At 37.8% G+C, this 10,111-nt stretch overlaps 1 pseudogene; it reads left to right on the plus strand.

Moving 5' to 3' along the window:
* The first annotated feature begins 662 nt into the window (after window positions 1–662).
* Window positions 663–9,790, plus strand: LOC142844218 (ataxin-2 pseudogene; annotated as a pseudogene).
* Window positions 9,791–10,111: the final 321 nt, after the last annotated feature.

Consider the following 10,111-nt stretch of genomic DNA (forward strand, 5'->3'; position numbering starts at 1 on the left):
TTATATGGCATACAAGGAAATTCACAGATATAGCACTTTTAATGCATATGTAATAAAATGCAAAAACATGACACAGTTTTCTCATCTAGAAAATTATGATATTGAGTCTCAAATACATTTTCCTCTGCAGACTTTCAGGAAGTTGCACTCTGCTTCCCAAACCGCAGGGCTTGGAAGTCGAGGTAATGCAGTGTATAAAAGGAAGCTTTGCTTCTACGGGGAATAGTCTTAGGAGGAATCAAAGCAGGATCCGGATGGATAAATGCAATCCAGCACTGGGGAAGAGTCTCATTGGAACCACCTAGGGAAAAATGACTACTACCACATTTCTGAGCCCACAAAGTGAAAGTTTGATCTGTGGTACACATAACACGAAAAGACAGTTCCGTATTTACAAATTCAAAAAATTAGCACAGATGGGATTCATAATAATGGAATAAGACTACGTCACTACATGAGAATCAGGAAAAAAAGGTACAGTAGAAAAGTAACAGTGAATATTGAAATTAGATAAAATTGAAGATGTAGCCAGGACCAAACATAATGTATAGAGCAGTTTACATAATAATGAAAGACATGGGCACTAATTTTGCCTTCTTTGTTGTGTGTTACTGTTTATTTCACACTTAAGTAGTTTGTGTTCTGTTGCTGTGATAAACACAATGACCAAAGGCATTTGTAAAAATTTGGATGAAAAGCAGTGCATGGCAAAAAGACAAAGTAATAGTAATGAAGAAAAACAAGAATATAAGGTATTCTCATTGCCTTTGGTACCTTATAGAATTTGAAAATAAGACCCTGTTTCTAAAGAAACAAGGCCCTTCTGATACAGAACATGGAGTAATCAAGCTGAAGTGACATGAAAGTCTCTTTTAAGGGGATGAGGTCTCTTAGTTTCCAAAGGTATTATACAAACTCCTAAAGGAGAAAGTTAGACCATAATCCTACCTTATTTTAAAGTCCATGGACCATGATTGTTCTGGCAAGATATCCCCAATGAAACAATAGTGGCACTGTTATTTGGGAGTTAAATAACATCTTATTAAATAAAAGTATTTTTCAATATATAAATATAGTTCTCATTCTTCATTGAAGATGCTTCTTGTTGTAGCAGAGGGAGAATATTACAGAGATCCAAACTGGTTAAAGTACGGAGGAAAAGTGATAATGGTGTGTTCAAACCCAACTGGTGTATTTGCAAGCAGCCCTACACTTAAGGCTTAGGGAACATTGCAGAACTGGACTGGGTAGGGAGATAGAAAGTTCCAGAGAACCAGGATACCTTCTCCTAGACAGTATCTTTAAATCAATCAACATGGTGACAGAGATGAAAAAAAAATTCACAAGGCTCTACCTTTAGATAGGGAGCTATAAGCAAAGTACAACTACTGAAGGAGGGGCAATCAGTCTCCTCCAGGGACGAGCCTTGTAAGAGATTATCCAATCCTAACTAGAGCCCTAAATACAGGTATATAAGAGAGACACTAAATAAACTGATTAGAGATGTATGTATTTTGTATGTATGTAAGTATGTATGCATGTATGTATGTTTTAAGGGCTAACTATTTGATATTTGGATAATCAATTGGTAATATATTTCATGAGGAGGATGAATCCTCCCACTTTCAGAATTCCTCTGATTCCTGTAATTTCTTATGTGGGCTTAAGACATCTAGTCCTTCGACCATCCACTTCAGTATTTCAGTTGTTCTTCAGCTAATGCTTAAACAATCAGGGTGCTGAGACTTTATGGGTGTTCCTTCTGATAGTAGTAGTAGTAGACATGAAGTCTTACAAGAAAGTCTTCTATCTGCTGGTTCTTGCAACCCTTCTGCCCTTCTTCTGTAACGTTCCCTGAACCTTAAATGTGGGTGTTGTTTTGTAGATGTATCTACTGAGACTGAGAAACAACTCTGTAGTTTGACTAACTGTAGTTTCTGGTAATATTCTCCATCTGTTCTAAGGGATTATTTAAAGAGCAGTAAGGCCTACATAAATAAATATCTGTGGGTAAATGTACAAGCATAATGTAGTTAGGGATATATACAAAGTCTATTTTAGAAAGTGAAGAATCTGATTATTTCTAAAAAATAAGGTTCTAGACTTTAGTCTAATGCCTATGTTACTACCTGAAACACCACACTAAATCAATATTATACTCTTAGAGTTACCATATTGTGGCACTTACACATTTATGCCAGAGTATTCCAGTCATTGTACCTATGTCATTGAAATTGAGGGTTATCATAAGCATGAATCACTGATTTGTGATTGTATCCTTCATATTAGTCAGCATGTTACTCTATATTAGATTAATACTTAACAAGTATTTCCTTTCTTTTCATTATTGGGGGAGAGCAATACGTAAATTTCAAATAAAGTGTTCAAATTAAAAATTCATTCTTTTTCTATAATGAACAACTAGACAGTAGATAGATTTACATTTCTGAGTAACTCTATACCTTATATTTTAGGCACAGTAGCATCTTATACTTGCTTGTTAGTATTGGTAATGAGACATGAGGTTTGGAATTTATCCTCCAGGTAGTTGTTCAATTGGGTTCTATATAAACTGGAGTCAGTAGTAAAATGTCTATATAAAAGACTTTAAAAGAGTTCAAAATGTCCCTGGAACTAAGTAGAGCCCCCGTGTCAATGACAGGCAATTCTCCAAGGAATACAGCCCACTATCACCCTACCCTTCCCTTCACATCACCTACAGAAGTATCCCACTGAGTTTTGTACCTTCTTTTGAAATTATATCTGGTTTGTGCAGAGTTAGGCTCAAAGGGACCAATTACTCAGAAAGGGGAGACAGTTATTTCCTTTTATGTCCCTTGGCTCAGTGAAGTTAGCTCTCCTTTCTTAGGTCTTCCTTAGGATTGTGAACCCAGAAAAGTAAAACGTTGTTCCTTTAGAATCTCCTGTAGTTCTCCACCCAAGGTTTCTGATCTGCCCAGAATTTTCATAAAGACTGTTGAAGAAGTTGGTAATAAAGTGGCTATCTGTTTTATGCTCTGCAATGTTTAGCAGGTTTCTTTTGGGGGTAGGAAAAGATGAACATTAAAAAGAATCATATTTCAGGCATTGAAGATTTAGTTATAAATTTTCCAGAATGCTAATATGTATCTAGTAATCAAGAAAGTGTCATAGGAAAATCAATTAGCCTCTCTCTCTCTCTCTCTCTCTCTCTCTCTCTCTCTCTCTCTCTCTCTCTCTAACTGTGCTCCCTTATCAAGGGAGGGTGACTATATGGAAAGACAATGAAAATAATTTTATTAAATAACCCCCAAATCTAACAACTTTTAGCTTAGAAACCTAAGCTACACGTATTTCTAAAGAGGAGACACTAGGCAATTAACTCAAAGACACCATGGACATCCACGCATTATTCATGTTTCAACCGTTCTCTCTGTGACAGATACAATTCAAGTAAACTCTCTTTTGTAATGCCTCTTTTCAAATTTGCATGGCTCTCTGAAATTTTTCACTGAACAATTAAAAAGCAAACCTAATCACACAATCCAACTGTATCTTGAGCTTCCAGCTTGTTCATCTAAGACAGCAGAGACATTTATAGAAGGGAAGCAAAAAGACTGATACCTTTACTATATCCTTTTATTTACTATGAATGTGTGTGAATCGGAGAACTCCATTTAGACACCCATGATATCTTACCAACAGGCTTCATAACATGATCTCTTTGTAGCAATTCCAGTGTGTGCCAAGTGCTTAAATATAAGATAAAAGCAACTGAAACTATATTTAGACACATAAAAACTTTTAATTATACTCATTCTCAGGCACCATGAAATTTGATTGATTGTTATTTTTTATTTTAGTTAGTTTAACTGTCTAACAGGAACCCAGATACTTTCGATGATAGATTATAGTACATTATAAGGAGGCCATAAGCATAATAAGAAAAAAGAAGAAAAGGCCATGCTTTGCTTTACTTTCTGCCATTCAAAAGGAAGGCCAATGGGGTAGATTCTTAAATTCTATTCTATTTTTTTTTACATTGGTACTACTTCCAAAGAAAACTCTCAGTGAAAGAAGAGAGGCAAGAGGCAAGGAAGAAGCTGACATTTATGAATGGAACTAAACTTGTGTCTAATTGATTACTCTGATGATTTTCTTTCCCTTTCATTCTTGTTTAAATTTGTCAGACTAGAAAAAGCCATGCTGAAAGAAAACAAAGAAACTGAAAATTTTAAGTATTTATAATGGGAGCACACTTAATCACCATCACTTTATAATGGGAGCACACTTTACCCATGGCTTTTTAATGGGAGCACACTTTAGCCCATGGCTTTATAATGGGAGCACACTTTACCCATGGCTTTATAATGGGAGCACACTTTACCCATGGCTTTATAATGGGAGCACACTTTACCCATGGCTTTATAATGGGAGCACACTTTAGCACACGGCTTTATAATGGGAGCACACTTTATCACCATCCCTTTATAATGGAAACACACTTTAGCACCACAGATTAAAAATGGGAGCATATTGAGCACCATGTCTTTATAATGGGAGCACACTTTAGCACGTGGCTTTATAATGAGAGCACACTTTAACACATGTATTTATAATGGAAGCACATGTTAGCATCATGGCTTTGTAAAGGGAGCACACTTCAGCACCATGGTTTGATAATGGGAGCACACTTCAGTACCATGGCTTTTAAGAGTGAATTAGTGACACTGAGACAGTGTTACAAAATATACTTTTTTCTAGATTTTTTTTGTCCTGGAGAAACATTGGAATGTCTTATCTTATGGACATGCATGAGAATACCTAAAATAGAAGTATTTGATATTTCAGGAATTTGGAAATTAATTTCCACCATCAAATTAAATGACGGATTTTATAATATGCATAAGTATACATTAGAACATTCTATAGCAATAAATTATTTCTAAAAGACAACATTATTATGAATAAAATTTGTATAGTTAAAAATAAAAATAAAAGAATAAATATAGGATGTGTATATATGCATATATGCCTGTGAATGTATATGTGCATATATGTATATGTATACATTTATGTTGTGTTGTTTAACACTAAGAAAATTCCAGCTAATAGTAGGCTGCAGTTTTAAATGGGGAGACTAACAAAGGAAGATTTTGGAAATGCTCTCGGATTTAAGTGACTTATCTTAAGCTGAATTATGTTAATATTTTATACTACTCTTCAGAATGTAATTCTGTCTCCTTGATTTTCATATCAGATGCATACACAAAATTTATGTATTCTCTTCCCTTTTGCAAACTAGCTTATAGAAGTGAATTCAGAAATGCAAACATAGAAATAAAATAAAATAAACATAGAAAATAAATATTCAAATGCCTTTATACTTTTCTGAATGTATGACTATTTCTGCACATAACTATAGAGAAAATATTAGAAAATTACACATAATTTGATATCAAAAAAGAAGAATTCTAGAAGAAAATCTATTAAAAGTATAAGATTTTATGATCTGATGAAATTATTTTGCGAGTTAAACCCAATCTCAATGAAGACATTTTTTTGAAAGATCTGATCTTTCTGGTTTTGACTCAGCCAACAACTCAGAAACCTGTAAATAATAACATTATAAAGGTTGTCAGAGGCACAGAGAGCATGTCAGCATGCTAGGAATTCATCTCCCTATTCTGATTAATATTAAATGTGAGCAATTTCAGACTACTGATTAGATTTATCAATAATTAATGCAGTGTTATTGTGGATTATTAGGGTCATTTCCTTTACTGGGATTTTTAAATCACTTTTAACATCTTGGTATAAATTCTTCATAACGTATATCCTTGCATAGATTTTTAAAGCTTACCAGAGAAGCTTTATAATCATGAATACTCATCTCAGCATATTCAGAAGCAATTTTTATCCTTTTGTTTCAATGCTACAGTGAGAACTTTAGATTCTATACATTATTTTTTATACTTCTGTTTTTCTGTGTTTTACCAACATGTGAGAAAAGAAAGTAGGAATGCCAGCTTGGGATCTTTTGGTACACCAAAATTGCAACACATCAGCTTATAACTAAGTTCGTTTTATCTTTGGAGACCTTGAACACAAAACTCTCTCAAAATATAGTGTTTGTCTTTGTACATGCTATTATATCAACTTATGGTGTTATTTTCCTTCAAATAGCTCTCTGATGTCTCAGAATACTTACTGTTTGGGAAATCAATATGTATTCATATATCAGTCCAGGTGTGAAAACCTAAAATTTGGAAAATAAGAGACCACATTCAGACCAAAGAGTAGTTAATGGAGGTGTTCCCTGGCCATCGCCTTGCCCATCTCCTTCCTCTCGCCCACCTTCTCGCTACCAGTCAGGTCCCAACTCTCTTCCACCTCGGGCAGCCACCCCTACAAGGCCGCCCTCCAGGCCCCCCTCGAGGCCATCCAGACCCCCGTCTCACCCCTCTGCTCATGGTTCTCCAGCTCCTGTCTCTACTGTGCCTAAACGCATGTCTTCAGAAGGCCCTCCAAGGATGTCTCCAAAGGCACAGCGGCACCCTCGGAATCACAGAGTCTCTGCTGGGAGAGGCTCCATGTCTAGCGGCCTAGAATTTGTATCCCACAACCCCCCAAGTGAAGCAGCTGCTCCTCCAGTGGCAAGGACCAGTCCTGCAGGGGGAACGTGGTCCTCAGTTGTCAGTGGGGTTCCAAGGTTATCTCCAAAAACTCACAGACCCAGGTCTCCCAGGCAGAACAGTATTGGAAACACTCCCAGTGGGCCTGTGCTTGCTTCTCCCCAAGCTGGTATCATCCCTACTGAAGCAGTTTCCATGCCTGTTCCAGCTGCATCTCCTACTCCTGCCAGCCCTGCATCCAACAGAGCTCTGACCCCATCTATTGAGGCTAAAGAGTCCAGGCTTCAAGATCAGAGGCAGAACTCTCCTGCAGGGAATAAGGAAACTATTAAAGCAAATGAAACATCACCTAGCTTTTCAAAAGTTGAAAACAAAGGTATGTCACCAGTTGTTTCTGAACATAGAAAACAGATTGATGATTTAAAGAAGTTTAAGAATGATTTTAGGTTACAGCCAAGTTCTACATCTGAATCTATGGATCAACTTCTAAGCAAAAATAGAGAGGGAGAAAAGTCACGAGATTTGATTAAAGACAAAATTGAAGCAAGTGCTAAGGATGCTTTCATTGACAACAGCAGCAGCAACTGTACCAGTGGCAGCAGCAAGACCAACAGCCCTAGCATCTCCCCTTCTGTACTTAGTAACACAGAGCATAAGAGGGGGCCTGAGGTCATATCCCAAGGGGTGCAGACTTCTAGTCCAGCCTGCAAACAAGAGAAGGATGACCGAGAAGAGAAAAAAGATGCAACTGAGCAAGTTAGGAAATCAACATTGAATCCCAATGCAAAGGAGTTCAACCCGCGTTCTTTTTCTCAGCCAAAACCTTCTACTACCCCAACGTCGCCTCGGCCACAAGCACAGCCGAGCCCATCAATGGTGGGTCATCAGCAGCCAGCTCCAGTGTATACACAGCCTGTTTGTTTTGCACCAAATATGATGTATCCGGTCCCAGTGAGCCCAGGCGTGCAGCCTTTATACCCAATACCTATGATGCCCATGCCAGTGAACCAAGCCAAGACATATAGAGCAGTACCAAATATGCCCCAACAGCGACAAGACCAGCATCATCAAAGCACCATGATGCATCCTGCCTCAGCAGCAGGCCCACCCATTGTAGCCACCCCGCCCGCTTACTCCACTCAGTACGTTGCCTACAGCCCTCAGCAGTTTCCCAGTCAGCCTCTAGTTCAGCATGTGCCGCATTATCAGTCTCAGCATCCTCATGTGTACAGCCCTGTCACACAGGGTAATGCCAGAATGATGGCACCACCAGCACATGCACAGCCTGGTTTAGTATCTTCCTCGGCAACTCAGCTAATAATTTTTAACCATTTTTTTCTACTTAACTTTTACTTAAAGTTAAAAAATAAAAAAAAAAACATTTTGTGGCTTCTTTATTGTCACTTTCCAGATTTCTTTATTCATTGCAGCTGATGTGAAGAAACACCAATATTATATCAATAAATATAAATTAATTTTACATATCAATATTACATATATTATATGATCCATAATTATTACTTAACATTCCTATACTTGTGGATGGTGTATATTTAATCTCAACATTGAACAGAAGCAACCTGCTGCACAATCTAAGAATTTTGCATGTTTCAGTGCAGTAGAGCAGCAGAGTTGAAGTACAAAGACAAAAGTGATCATACTGACAATTTAACTGCTTCTCTCATAAGCTGAAAATCGTCTATTATACCACTCTGCAAACATTCTTCCTTTTGAAAATTAGTTATTCAATAAGTTACAGATGATTCTATAAATTACAGATTCTATTTATTTTGCTCTCTCCTGTAAAAATATCAAACAAAAGAAGAAAGGATTTATTTTTATTAAGATCACAGAACATCAGTTTGAGAAGGCATAGTCATGGGAGCATGAGGCCCTTGGTCACATTTTCTGCAATTCTGGAAATACAGAGATGAATGTCAGTGTACTACATAGCTTGTATTTCTTTTTGCTTTCTTTTTATTTATTCCAGAACTTACGTAGTGCCATCCTCATTCAGAATGAATCTTCTTTCCCCAGATCAATTTATCTGGAAATGTTCTCAAAGAGGCACCATGGATGTATATCATGAGTTCGGGGCCCATGAGCAGACGCATGCCATGTATGCATGTCTCAAATTACCATACAACAAGGAGACAAGCCCTTCTTTCTACTTTGCCATTTCCACGGGCTCCCTTGCTCAGCAGTATGCGCATCCTAGTGCCACCCTGCATCCACACACGCCCCACCCTCAGCCTTCGGCCACTCCCACTGGACAGCAACAAAGCCAGCATGGTGGAAGTCATCCTGCACCCAGTCCTGTTCAGCACCATCAGCACCAGGCCGCCCAAGCGCTTCATCTGGCCAGTCCACAGCAGCAGTCAGCCATTTACCACGCTGGGCTGGCACCAACCCCACCTTCCATGACACCTGCCTCTAATACACAGTCTCCACAGAGCAGTTTCCCAGCAGCACAACAAACAGTCTTCACCATCCATCCTTCTCATGTTCAGCCGGCATATACCACCCCTCCGCACATGGCCCACGTACCTCAGTACAAGCCCACCACCAACAGCAGTTGTAAGGCTGCCCTGGAGGAACCGAAAGGCCAAATTCCTTCCTCCCTTCTACTGCTTCTGCCAACTGGAAGCACAGAAAACTAGAACTTCATTTATTTTGTTTTTTAAAAAGATACACTGATTTAACATCCGATAGGAATGCTAACAGTTCACTTGCAGTGGAGGATGTTCTGGACCGAGTAGAGGCATGTAGGGACTGTGGCTGTTCCATAATTCCATGTGCTGTTGCAGGGTCCCGCAAGTACCCAGCTCTGCTTGCTGAAACTGGAAGTTATTTATTTTTTAATGGCCCTTGAGAGTCATGAACACATCAGCTAGCAAAAGAAGTAACAAGAGTGATTCTTGCTGCTATTACCGCTTTAAAAAAAAAAAAAATCAAGACTTGGAACGCCCTTTTACTAAACTTGACCGAAGTTCAGTAAATTCTTACCGCCAAACTGACGGATTATTATTTATAAATCAAGTTTGATGAGGCAATCACTGTCTACAGTGGTTCAACTTTTAAGTTAAGGGAAAACTTTTACTTTGTAGATAATATAAAATAAAAACTAAAAAAAAAAATTAAAAAATAAAAAAAGTTTTAAAAACTGAAAAAAAAAATTATTAGCTGAAAATCCAAGTCCTTTTATTAGTGTTATGGAGAGGAATGAAATAATGCATTTATTACACAAGCCAAAGAAGAATAATTGAACCCAATCGCATTTCCATAATGTTTTGCAGATGAAATTCTCAGAAGCTGAGAAAACATAATGAGGGTAGCCTTGTAACTAGAATGACCTTTTAGCCTTCTATTTCTTTGCTAAGGTTTGGGTAGAGTGTAGAAAACTTTCTGAGGAAGCACAAAAACTTGCAAGAATAAGTTGAAACTTTTCATCTATCAGTGTTTAATATAAACAACAGCAGAAAAGAGCAGGAAAAATC

This window comes from Microtus pennsylvanicus, chromosome 2, assembly GCF_037038515.1.
Source record: "Microtus pennsylvanicus isolate mMicPen1 chromosome 2, mMicPen1.hap1, whole genome shotgun sequence".
NCBI classification, from domain to species: Eukaryota; Metazoa; Chordata; class Mammalia; order Rodentia; family Cricetidae; genus Microtus; species Microtus pennsylvanicus.